The 13,740-nt window shown below is 32.0% G+C and overlaps 1 protein-coding gene across 5 annotated transcripts in view; it reads right to left on the bottom strand.

Moving 5' to 3' along the window:
* The window catches only part of LOC130445440 (lachesin-like), a 102,143-nt gene that overhangs the window by 34,501 nt on the left and 53,902 nt on the right, over positions 1–13,740 (bottom strand). The window lies entirely within an intron of this gene.

The raw sequence follows: 13,740 nt of genomic DNA on the forward strand, positions 1-13,740 counted from the left end.
AAGTTAATAATAAGAAAATTCTACCCGGGAAATCGTAAAATTTCGAGGATAATTAATTTTTAATGCGAACCGTTTTCTTGGGCGAAACGGCCGATTTTAAATTAGAATATGCCAGACGATATTTCAACTAAAACGGCCATTCTGCGGATTTAATTACATTATTGAAGTGTCATGTGCTACGTTTTTGATAAATGTCGAAGTAAGGATGCTCTTTTCCAGGGAAAATTAAACCAGACGTCAACTTACCAGTGAAGTACCTACCACTTATTTACAGGATGCTAAAAGGAAACTTCTAAGTTAATAATAAATTCTGGATAAGATACAGATGTATCCAAATTCGAATTTTTCAGAAAAATAAGAACGAGTGAAGACAAAATCTAATTGATCCTTTTTTTTGTTGTTTACAAAATTATTGTTTTGTATTGATTATCCCTCGTATACAGAGTGTCCCACCCTATAATTCTTTAGTCCATACTTCAGAATCATGATATGAGGGATATTTGAAAAATTTATGACCTGATATTGGACGAACAGCTCATTTGAATGAACGTTTTTCATTTGTGCAACAAAAATTTTCGTCCTGTATTTACTGTAGAAGTAACAGTGATACTTTGATACCTGAAAGAATCTTCACCAGGTAGAATTTTGATTAACGACTTTATTGAATAAGTTCTGAAAGCTACCAATTGGATTTTCAGTTTTCCTACGTTTCTAGAACGTCTGGACCGAAATGCTGTTCAACTATTGGATAGGGATTTTTCGATTTGTCGTTTGATCCACGATCTAAAAGAGAAGGGTTTGAAGAATGTTAAATTCATCAGCAATCATTCAGATACTCATACTAGGATCACTGTGCAGGTTGAAGGACGTCCAAAACGTCTTCGACTCGTATTCAAACTTCTCGGAACAGCTTGTTCCACTCAAAAACACTCCATCTAGTCATTGTAGCATCATAGTAGACTTCTTTGATCATGTCGTGAGTCTCTTTGTCCGTTTTACCAAGATTTATACAAAATTTTATCCATGATTCTTCATGAAGAAACTCTTCAGTATACGAAGTGCAGACATATTATGTTTCAATTCGTTTCTTCGTGTTAATTTCACAGCTCTGAGAAGTTTTCTTAGATAGCAGTCTCTACAAAGATGTATGGAAACAGCTGCTTATCAAATGCTTCTATCATCTAAGACGCCATCTTCACAGAGGCGACATACATGATTCGGAATACACCTGGTGCATCGAGGAGGAAGAAACTGCAGCGCACGTACGAGGTTTACCATTAAGTTTGTGGAGTTAACTTGTTTCAAAGCACTCAATAAAAGATTAAAATAGAGAATTTCTTTGATATTTTTTTTTTCGAAACAAAATTCAACGGCCATTTCGCTCCCCTTCGAACACCATATATTTCCCGTGATTCTCAACCAACATCGGGTTTTCAAAGAAATTTCCATCGGATTTGAACAAATTTCAATAGAAAGAGCAGCCTCACTTAACGCTAGACAATTAAAACTTTTTATCTCTATTATTCGAAAGTTGAATTTGAATAGAGTTGGTTTTCGGGAAAAGAGCGAGCTATCAAGAAGAAATAAAATAATGACGATGAGGAGAAAAAAAGAAGTTTGCATATTCAGGCTTAATTCCTTCGGAGTTCAGAGGAGATGAAGGAGAGGATGGTCGACAAATGTGACGCTTCGACTTCGCGGAATCGGTCGCAGAGAACAATCAGTTATCATTTTGTATTAATAATCTTCTTAAGGCCCTTGAATGAGGATTTTTGAATGGAGCAGTGGGGTCTTTAAATCATTTATAAGCATATAGAATGTCTTAATCAATTCAAATTTTCCATTATTCAGTTCAAAATTAATAATTGTTCTTAATAAAATGTTTTATATTATGAGTTAAGGGTGAAGAAACAAACTGGAAACTAAAAGGTATTGTGAATAGCGAAGACGCGATCATGCTAATGGCAAAAATAAAACAAATAATAAAAAATGTGAGAATCAGAACAAAAAAATTCAAACAGGACGTTGGTAAATTATAGGAAGAAGATATGATGAAGGGCGATGTTAGGAATCATGAAAGAAAACGAATGATGTGAAAAAAAATAAAGATGAACGAGATTAATATGGAAAAGAATGTACAAAATAACAATAAAGATAAATAGTAAACAAATAATCGTTGACAAAAAACAGAACGAGACGTGGAGCAGAAACTCAAAGAGAAAATTGAAGAGGAATTTTAGTGGAAAATGTAAATAACACCAATTTGATAAAATTGAAGAAGTTTACATCGTTAACTAACTAACTAGAGAGAATATGAGGTTTTCGGATGTGAATTTCCACTGTTGCCAAAGGTAACAACTAAACAATTCACTCTGTAATAGTCAACAATCAATATTAAACTTGGTTTGGGTTTGGCCATTATGGTTTGATTTAGAATATTTGAAGTTTTTTTGGTTTTAGTGAAACTTTTATGAAAATAAGTATAAATTCATGTAGACACTACGATTTTAAGAGCTGAGACGACCATCTATTGGTGGATTCTAGATTTATATTCGTTGGGTGAATAAATAACCACTGCCTCTTACTAATTTATATAATTCACTTATCACTATCACTTAACTAACTTAAATAATTTATTTAAATTCTTCGTTTACTTTGTATTTTCTTATATATCTCAAAATTATTCTTAAAACTTCTCAAAAATAAAGGAACAAAGCAAATAAATAAATAGACGTTTCTAAAAATTATTCAAAAGAAGCAATAAAAATAAACCGTCTGCTATAATAAAAAATTATATAAAAAGAAAACATCGAAAGCGAATTTTAGAATTCAACAATAACCGGACAATTCCGACTTAAGGACCCAATAAATTCGACAAGAAACTTCTCACTCAAAATGGAAACATCAAAATTGAATGAATCGATCTAAGAACTTGCCAAATCTACTTCAGTGAATTGTATCAATAAATCTCCACGTTGGTCTATTTTCAAACGAGTTTTTTGTGTTATCAAAATGATAGTAACCATTTTTTTAATAGGTATGATGATGGAAAAGTCATTTTTCAGCATTTTTTCACCAAATTGTGCCACAATAACTTCTTATAGTCTTGCAAAGTCCAGCTATCCGGGCAATGAATGAATTGATCTACTTGCAAAACAAAAAGTCGTGCTATGAAGCTAGAAACGCTTTTTGTCTGTCTTAACAATCAATTGCTCCATTTAAACGTGATGGAGAGCACCAGCGAGGTTCAAACATATATACAAGCCTCTAAGCTTACCCAGTGATGTTAAAAAAGGTTGTTCTAAAGGGATTGGTCGTGGGGTAGTTTTATCTTCTTTTCTTTCCATTATAATTCTACTACTTTTTCTTTAGTGAATTATTTCTTTATATTTTTGGTTTTTTTGATTCCTTTTAACGTTTTATCTTCTACATTTGCTTCTACTGTTTCTTCCTGTCTTTCTATTTTGTCTTTATCTTGTTTCTTTGTGTATACTACATATTTCTATGTTTTTGATTTCCTTCATCCTATATTTGTTTCTTTTAATAAATCTTTCATTTTTATACAATTCTCATATTCTATTTTTTATATTTTCACATTTAATTTTTTATATATAATTTTTTTTTGTTATTAAGAACTCGGAAATTCGTGTAAATACAGATTCAAAAATAACTGATAATCCAACAAGTTTCAAGTCAGATATTTTTTGACCAGTACCTTAGTTACTTGTTATTTCGAATTAGTTGAATAAAATCAACCTCAAATCAGTTTCTGTTCATATCAACCCTAAATATCATATTTTGTCATAGTATATCATACTGTTCAAATAATTTCCACGATAACAGAAGCTTGCGGAAAGTTCTGAATTCTCCAGAAGAATTTGTCTGTTAAATGAAAACTTTTTGGATCATTCAAATTTTAATATTTAATTTAGATTATTTTTGGATATAAATCAAGTGAAAGGGAATAGGAGGAGTAGACCGTTTACGTAATGAATTATCATTTGGTCTTAATAATTCCGAAACCACTTTAAATACCACCCGTGCTTGGAACTTGAAATTTATGGTATATCAGTAGCGTCACCTGAGATTGGTAATCCTGGGGATTACCAGTACCACAGGAAAAAAGCTCCATAGAAACTTACATACAAGATCTATAACTTAACCAGTCCGAAATTGAAACAAATCATCCATAAGACTTTTTTAAATAAACCTTCACTAGCTAAACTTTTTGAAAAGTTTTTTGACTATCTTTTGGTTTTTTTTTAATTCGTGTAATTTTGAAATTGATTCCTCAGTAACAACTATTGAGACTGTGCTGTTAATAATTCAAAAGAATATGATGTTTTTTAACAATATCTGGAGGGGTATTTCCAAACTTGACACTAAGTTCCTGAATCAATTATTTTGGTGAATTATTCTTGATTCATTTCTAGTTTTGAATATCCTCAAAAAGACTCAACAAAAAGTACTTCGACATCTCGTGGTTACTGTTTTAGAGAACTCAGTTTCGGAAAAATTTTGGATAAGAAATTTTGGTATACAATTAACATCAAGCGTTCTGGTTGGTATCCAATCAATGTTTCGAAATTATCTCATACTACACATGACATGTTTCGAAATTTTCTGTAATATGACTTTGAAAAGAAATACTGTTCTTGTTTTGTCGCTTTCCGAAATTTTTCATGTCAATTGTGCTAGTTTCATCATATAAAAGCATATCAAAAATACAACTCGAGACTTATAGTTGCTACATTATTTTTATTGAGGCTCTTTTCTCTATTCTTGGAATTAGAATTTCAAAATGTAAAAAATTACGTATTTGAACACCAAAACTCAAAAGCCGCACTTGTATTTTTTGCTGATTTACTTGAGAACATTTTTCTGGCTAATACTACGTGGGAGTTTTCACATCTTTCTGTAAAATTAGTCACTGTTACAAACGAAATTCCAGTAGTTTTGGACAGTCACGAACTGAAAAAGAGCTCAATGAATTAGTTCTTGATGCTACTACATTAGAAAACGACTTCCTCTTCAAAACTTGGATTAGGTTCTGGTTCCTGTCTATCATAATTATCTGGTTCAACATATATCTTTTGAGGTTAAGATACTGGTATGCTAGAAGCCCAAATTTCGTCTTAATCGCTATATTTGAATCCGAAATATACTTCGTCGGCTTTTCTTGCAATTGGAGTTTTTCTACTGATTTTTCAGCGTCATTCAGCTACATAAATGACAAAAACTGTTGGCATGTCCACACAGTTCAAAATCTATGTTCTAAACTACGATTTTCACATTAAATTCATATACAAAGTTTTTGAAAATGTGAACAATCCAAATTCAGTGGAATATACAGAGTTATAAACTGTATATAAAACTAAAAGTGATAGTGATAGAACTAAATAATATTCATCTAATTTTTGAAGTAAGTGGCTTTAAATTATAAAAATTTTGTTCATTTTCTATTAACAATGTTTAAAAATAAACAATCTATAATAGTTTTTCAGTTATTCTATTAAATCAAGATACATTCCTGTACTATAACTGTCAAGGATATAAGGATAAATACGGATCCTTCAGGAAGTTAATATGCGTCATCGGAGGATATTTCTCAAAAGAGAACTAGAGGAGAAAGCGAGGTCCAAACATAAATATCTTCAAGTTTCGTATGCCGTTTGCGTTTACAAAATTAAACGCGATAAATTAGACAGAAATCGGAATTGCATTTCCTCCTTATTTTTTGAGAAGTTTCTTAGCAAATTAGGCATCTAGGCAATTATTCAATGAAATAAATTCCTTTTTACTTCTTAGATCTTGTTTTTGTTGATGAATCCTCTTAATTTGGGGTTTATTAAAATAGAGATAAAATAAAGACGTTTTTAAAAATAATATGACTACAACTACAAGATCGAATAAAAATCAGTTTTAACCACAAAAAAAATGATAAAAAAATTGAGTTTTACTCAAATTTTGATATATGGGCAGATCTATAGAGTAAAAAATTTATTATAATCTTCAGCTGTTCAATCCAGCCGATTTTCTTCATTTTTATTGAAATATGAGTGAATTGTAGTCTAAGGAGAAGTAAAAGAAAACATCCAACTTAGTTAAGTCGAAACGATAATTTTCCATCAATCTTCCAAAAATTGTTAAAAAAACTGATTTTAAAAGAGAATGGACCTAAAAATCTAGAACATTTAGATGCATTAATGTATCAAAAAGTCTAAAAAATTTCCCATATTTTTTGACTTCAAGTATTCACAGTTAAAAAAAGAACCAAATTTTTACTTCTGATATTTAACTATAGCATTATGAATTTTCAGTTTCTTTGAATCTGTTGGCGACATAAATATAAACTTATTAAGTCAGTAGCTTTTTTTAATAAAGAGAATTGTCTGCAATATAATGAGATTATTTCCAATCGTGGTTATCAATAATTTATCTTATTGAAACAAGATAAGCTATAATAATAACAAAATTATTCATTGGTAGACTTAACGTGAAACTTTGTACGTCTAGATCATCTTAGTTGACACCTTTCACCCTACAAACATAGAAGTGATATTACGATGTCAGAATTTGAGTTAAAGTTGTTATGGAACTTGGAGATAAAGTAGATAAACTAAACCTAAAGTTACTATCGAGATTTATAAAGTTAAACAATTTAACGATAATTAAATGTTATACCATTAGAACATTTATTGATGTGGAGCAATAATCTAATCATAAAAAGTTGAAAAATGATACAAAATTTGTATGTTATGACAACACAACACAATTCTAAATCTATCACATTTTAAAGATGGTTTGAGGTATTTGGTGAAAATTGAACGGATTTCGAAGAAATAAGACTATGAAAAAATATTAAGGGAAAATATGAATATCAAAATCGAATGTTTTTATTTACATACATATCACGCAAACTTTAAGACGGGCAGAAACTTTTGACCGGTAGTGTAAGTGAAAAAAAAAATAAACTACGTAACTTTCTATTATTGCAGAAGACAATACAAAGTATAAATTTGCAGAAGTAATTATAAATCTATCAATTTCATAAATAGAGTTTTATGTTAAATGTCGATAAGGCATATCAAATCGGTAGTAAAAACAGCCCCTATAGGTACAACTTGGAAGTTGTTTCTTCTAACTTCCTAAATCCGTTTGGTAAACAGATGAGTTTGAGAGCAGGAGTAGTTTTTTGTGGCAAAGTGTTAAGAATAGACAAGATTCTAAGACTCGATCCATCCAGCTACAACGTTTTAAATTGAGTTTTATCTAATTTGGGGTTCAGTTGAACAATTAATCAACTGAAAGTACAGAAACAAACACATCAACGTATGAACGCTCTGTATATATTAGAAAATGGTGGGAAAGAATCACTTTCAATGGCTTGTCTTTTTAGTTGATTCCAATTTATGCATCCAATTCGTAATACTTGAAATTATTATGTTTTTAAATACAAATATCGGATATTTATTATATAAACGGTACGTAATTTCAAATTTTGTTGCAGGAGCCATCGAGCGCGACCACCATGACTTTATATTCATCAACTCGTCGGCGCACTATTAAAAATGTCGTTGCCTGCACTAACCGCCCCCCCCCCAAATTTTGAATTTGAGTCGCTATTTCAAATTTTGTTGCAGACGCTTTCGAGCGCAGCCGCCAAGATTTTAAAAAAAGGCTCGCTGTCAAAATTTGTCATTCAGAATTTATGTAAATTTTGAATAAAGAAAGATATTGAAATCAACAAAAATGTGTGTGCTTTCTTATCGGAATATTTATTTATTAATCACGTGGAAAATTCTTTGAACACAGGGTATAATGGAAAAGTTTCACAATAGCAATGATGTATTAGAGGCACAGTTTTCTGTGATTTATATTATTTGTACATACAGGGTGGGTAAAAACGCGAATACAATCTTTTATCACCAAACATTTAGATTTATTTCGGACCATGCTATTCATTCGTTACTACCATGCATTTTTGTAGGGTGAAATCAATCATCTGAAGATCTGTTATACAGAAAATATTTATAATATTGATGATATAATTAGAAAAACATTGAAAAATTGCTCAGAAGTATAAGCAAATCATCAAAGGATTTCTAAGACGCTTATACAGAATTTAGGAAATATATATAGTGAAGAAACAAAAAATAAATTGAATGTGTGATGTTTCTATTCGATAGGACGTTTTTTGACTTGAACCTCGTAATGTCATTGGGCAAACTGTTATATTTGCTTGGATTCTTGTGGAAGTGGAACTATAAATCGTTTGTAGTGGTTTTTTTAGTTGATTGTGTCTATTTGAAAGTCGTATTTCGTGTCTAATTACTAAGACAGACACAAGGTGTGTTTTTTACCTTACCTATCATTAAAAACATTTTTACTTTCGAAAATTCCTTAGTTCAATTTCCATATTTCAGTTGTAAATGCTAATAAAGAAGAAATTGAGGATTGTGTAAAGTGTGATAAAAACTGTATTATATTCTGTCGGAATTGCTTGGATCTTTTTTCGGTATATATTTCTAATGAAGTGATTTTCTTGTAGTGGGAACTAATCGTGGAGAAAGTTGTCGAGAAAAATCGTAGAAATTCCGAAAGGATAATGAAGTTCTCTTAAAACTCCAAACCTTTTCTTAGAACGAGAATCAACGACGTACTAAAAATCGCCATAAAACCACCATTATTCTCGGGTGGGTTACGTTGTAGGCCATATTAATCTGGTTTTTTGATATAATGTATTTTCTATATGTTAGTAAACAAGACAAAATATGTGTCTTTCACAAATTTTGAAAATTATTTATATAATTATCATAATTATAACTAATATTAGTCTGTTTTTTTCTGTTGGAGGTTCTTGCAGGACGCTGTCTGTGTTCAGGTCCATTTTTATAATTCATTTCATATTTTTTGACATTTTTCACTGAATTTTTTATAATATAATATAATTAATTTAGATCGTTTAGTGTTTAGTGAAGTGAAGACGGTCTCTGCTGTTTCATCAAGACTAAGATATTAATAACTATAAATACATCGAGGATGGATTGATTTTGAAAAACAAACGTAAAAAGTCTTAATTAAACAGCCGCCACATTGTACAAATTCAAAGGTACACACAGTGAAATCAGCTGTGATTATAGCGGAATCAAAACTATTTGCTGATAAAAAAAAATAAGAATAATTCTTTTAGGATAATTTAGAAGCCTTGTTGTAACGAAATGTAATAAATTTAATGTACTGACCCCTAGAAGTATTTTGTCATGAAACATTTAGCCCATTGGAGAAACGAAGACCATGACAGGTACTAAATTTCCATAGCGGAACAGCTTGTCGATTGTAGCAGGTGTTTTGAGTGTCACTATAAATTATTGGGAAACTTTACCTGTTCATAATAATGTGAAGCTATTACAATTAAGTGAAATCGGAGCATACATTAACTACGAATTTCCCGCGAGGAGTATCTCGTTTATTTCTCGACAAATCAGAAGGAATTTATTGAATAATTATTCGTGGCAACCCCACGGGAAAGCTATCGCATGAAATGGAATCTGAGAACAGTCAAAAATCTTTTTGGCACAACTGCAGTTTATTTTTACGAAAAGTCTTCATATTCTCATTAATTCAATTCAAGTTCAAAACTTTGGGGTGAGAAATTTTCTTCGTATTTTTAATTTGAAATCTGCAATGCTGAGTGACAGCTGGTTACTACATATCAACACTTTGTTGAGGAGATTGCTTAATTATAAACATATTTATTCAAAATCACCCTATCGACTTGAAATTTACAAGACTAGAAAGAGAAAATCCTCATTGGATAAGATAAGAAATATTCTGGAAAAGTTAATGTTTGGAGACAGGATATGTAAAAAATCATATCGTAGGTCCTTTTTGTCATTGATGGGAAATAAATATTTGGAAGTGGTTGAAGAAATGATGTCTTGAACCCTGCAAATATGATTTTTGCAAAATGCTTCATCGACAAATCAATGTCTGGCAACATCTGAACCAAATGGGTGGATAAGGATCGATAGAATGGCCAGCACGATCCCCTGAACTGATGCCATATCTTTTATTGACATTCATAATACACATTTGCATCCAAAACAAAAAATTGCTATTGGTCAATGTCGAAATCGAAATTAAATCGACTTGAAGTTTTTGATTTGTAATTTAAAAAAATTAAAAAGTCCTTTCATAATTTTCCAAATTTTTTGGATTTATGGTTAACAGTCTCAATTAATCATAGTTTCTTTTTATTTAAATAAAAATTTTGTGAGAATACTAAGGAGAAAATTAGCTATCGAGTCTTTTTAGGCTTTTCTTTATCAACGGCTTCTACATAAATCGCCTGATCTGAATCCCGTTGAGGATGTTTTGATAATTGACGATCACAAAATATCAAAAGTTGTTTAAATATTATTTTGTACCAAATATAGTCTTATGACTATAGAAGTGAAGTCTAAATTTACTTCGCATATGTACTAAAACAAACGGCAAATCGAACGGGAACGTTCCAGCTATAAAATGGAACATTCCGCATGTCTATCTGTTATGATTGGCCAGATGTTAGAAGAGTCGTAGACCGCCAGAAGGTGTACCGTTGTAAATTTCAATCCGTACATCGTACAACGTCTAATGCAACATTTTCCATGCTCGAAACGCTCGCTTCCCGGTGAAATACTGAAACAGTATGTGGTGGTGATGAGATTACCCTCCCGCCAGGTGCCAGATGCTCGTTCTCTTTACTATCATGTTCTCTCGACGTACGAACGTCTAATGATAATTGTATACATTGCGATGTATTCTCTCGAGAGGAATTCGAAATAATACAATTTTTCGGAAAAGTTGATTTAATTAGTTACGAGGTGAAATGAGAAATTTAGTAACGTACAAGTTTTTTATTAGAATCAGAAGAGCGGTTCATGTAGATCCTTCTCGCGACATCATGGAATTTGTGGTTCGTTCGGTGCGGATATACGAGAATAGACTCTGATTTTCATTGCAGAAACCAATTTTCCACTATTTATATCAACGATGTTCACTCTACTGCATTTTGTTTACGAATAGTAGCTGCTGAGATTATTGATAATATTTCACATAGTACGAAAAAACAGAACTAATATTTGTACATATACAATGCAACCCAAAGAATCTATTCGAACTGCTGGTGTAGTGTTCCAAGTGATTTTCTTCCCTAAGTAGAAGTATCTTCTGCTGGAACGTCTCTTTCCGTTCAAACCCATAGTTGTCTCTCTATTGTCCTGCAGGCGATTCCAAAACAGTGTTTATGTCCTACAAAAGGTTTATCCGCCTCTATTTTGACAAATCTGTAGCCTGCTCCATTTTCGGTCAATTTCGGAACCGATTGTTGTCTCTATTGTCTTGTTGGCGATTCCAAAGGACTGTTCATGTCCTACAAAAGGTTTATCCGCCTCTATTTTGACAAATCTGTATCCTGCTCCATTTCCGGTCAATTTCGAAACCTATTGTTGTCTCTATTGACCTGTAGGCGATTCCAAAGGACTGTTCATGTCCTACAAAAGGTTTATCCGCCTCTATTTTAACAAATATGTATCCTGCTCCATTTCCGGTCAATGTCGAAACCTATTGTTGTCTCTATTGACCTGTAGGACATTCCAAAGAACTGTTCATGTCCTACAAAAGGTTTATCCGCCTCTATTTTGACAAATCTGTATCCTGCTCCATTTCCGGTCAATTTCGAAACCTATTGTTGTCTCTATTGACCTATAGGCGATTCCAAAGGACTGTTCATGTCCTACAAAAGGTTTATCCGCCTCTATTTTGACAAATCTGTATCCTGCTCCATTTCCGGTCAATTTCGAAACCTATTGTTGTCTCTATTGACCTGTAGGCGATTTCAAAGGGACTGTTCATGTCCTACAAAAGGTTTATCCGCCTCTATTTTGACAAATCTGTATCCTGCTCCATTTCCGGTCAATTTCGAAACCTATTGTTGTCTCTATTGATCTGTAGGCGATTCCAAAGGACTGTTCATGTCCTACAAAAGGTTTATCCGCCTCTATTTTAACAAATATGTATCCTGCTACATTTCCGGTCAATTTCGAAACCTATTGTTGTCTCTATTGACTTGTAGGACATTCCAAAGAACTGTTCATGTCCTACAAAAGGTTTATCCGCCTCTATTTTGACAAATCTGTATCCTGCTCCATTTCCGTTCAATCTCGGAGCCCATTGCTCTGTCTATTGTCCTGTAGGCGATTCCAAATGAGAGTTCATATCCTTTTCACTTCTACAGTTTATTTTGAAGTAAATTATTAGAAAAAGTTGAAATTTTCTCGTGTTTTATCTTGAGGCACTCCACTTTTCGAGACGAGTTTCTAGATTTCACTATCGTCTTAGCAGCAGGATATTTCTCGACTTTCCCCTGATATTTTTCTATAAAAAATCATGGTTTCCGTGGGTTTATATCCTTTCAATATTTATTTGAGTGGAGTGGATATTTTTTTAATTTCCAATCGCAATAAAACCAAAATTTCATAATAAGACGTCATCTCAAAGAACCTCGTATTTTTCTAATCAAATTTTATATATTTCTCCCCATAGAGGATTATGGAATAGTGAATTAGAAGACTTACGAGGCGATGATAGTTTTAAATTGAATTTCAATGAAAATTTGCATGATTTGTTAATCATTTGTAAGTTTTTTTCCGGAAAGCAAACGTACAGCATGTTTTGATATACAAGAAAATGGGTAAATTCCGAAGAAAAAATTTCCAATAAGAATTTGTATGCTATGAAAACATGTCAGGGGTCTTTCTAAAAGTGGTACTGAATGTATATGCAGTTTTCTTTTGATATATTCATCATCCCAATACTAGTTTGTCATTTGTGAGTAAATAGAAATATGGCAGGTTTTGCTGACATCAGGATTCATCTCGCTTCACCTTTCAATCTTTCAGCATTTCTTTCTCCCAAATCTTCGAAAACTAGTTAGGAACGGATGTTCCATTGGAGGAAGGTTTTTTGTACACAAAAAACTAATCACAGAGGGTAATTCGAACCTGGTGTGGGTCAAAGCTACCAAGACAAAAATAAACATTGTAGACAGCTTGCTGGGATGGAAACTGAGCATCAAATTCCGTCTAACAGCATTTCTAGAGTCCGCAAGTCCTCGAGAACCTTCGTATGAAAAATTTAGACTCACTGTATTGGATACAAACATTTATTATGAATCATTTTTCATTCAATTTCCAGTTTCATGTAAGAACTTGCACATTTGATACAATTTCTTGCACGTTGTTTTGCATCATACAAGCGAATTTAAGTATCTTGGTTGCTAATGATGGTAAACATTTAATTTATTCAAAATAAGTGGTTTTTGAAGGCCGATTTGACTTCCTTAACTTCCCCGGACTAAAACAGTCTCAAATTCCAATATTTGAAGCTTGAAAATTTTTTTTAAACTTGAAATCGTGTATCTGACTGTATAATTAACTATTACCTGGTTATTGTAAAACAAAAAGTACCTCAAAAGGCTTTTAAATACAACAATTTATCATTGTTAAGCCCCAACGCGCTATACCTAATGGAAAAACATCATAAATATCTAGAATTGATTATAAAGGGTTTCTCATTACTGATTTTGAGATGTATATGATATATACTATCATTTTTTACCTTTATAAAGGGTAGTTGCTTGAAATATAGTTTATATAGGGAGTTATTCACGTTTCAAATCGAATAAATTTCATGATT

This window comes from Diorhabda sublineata, chromosome 6 (assembly GCF_026230105.1).
Source record: "Diorhabda sublineata isolate icDioSubl1.1 chromosome 6, icDioSubl1.1, whole genome shotgun sequence".
Taxonomy (NCBI): domain Eukaryota; kingdom Metazoa; phylum Arthropoda; class Insecta; order Coleoptera; family Chrysomelidae; genus Diorhabda; species Diorhabda sublineata.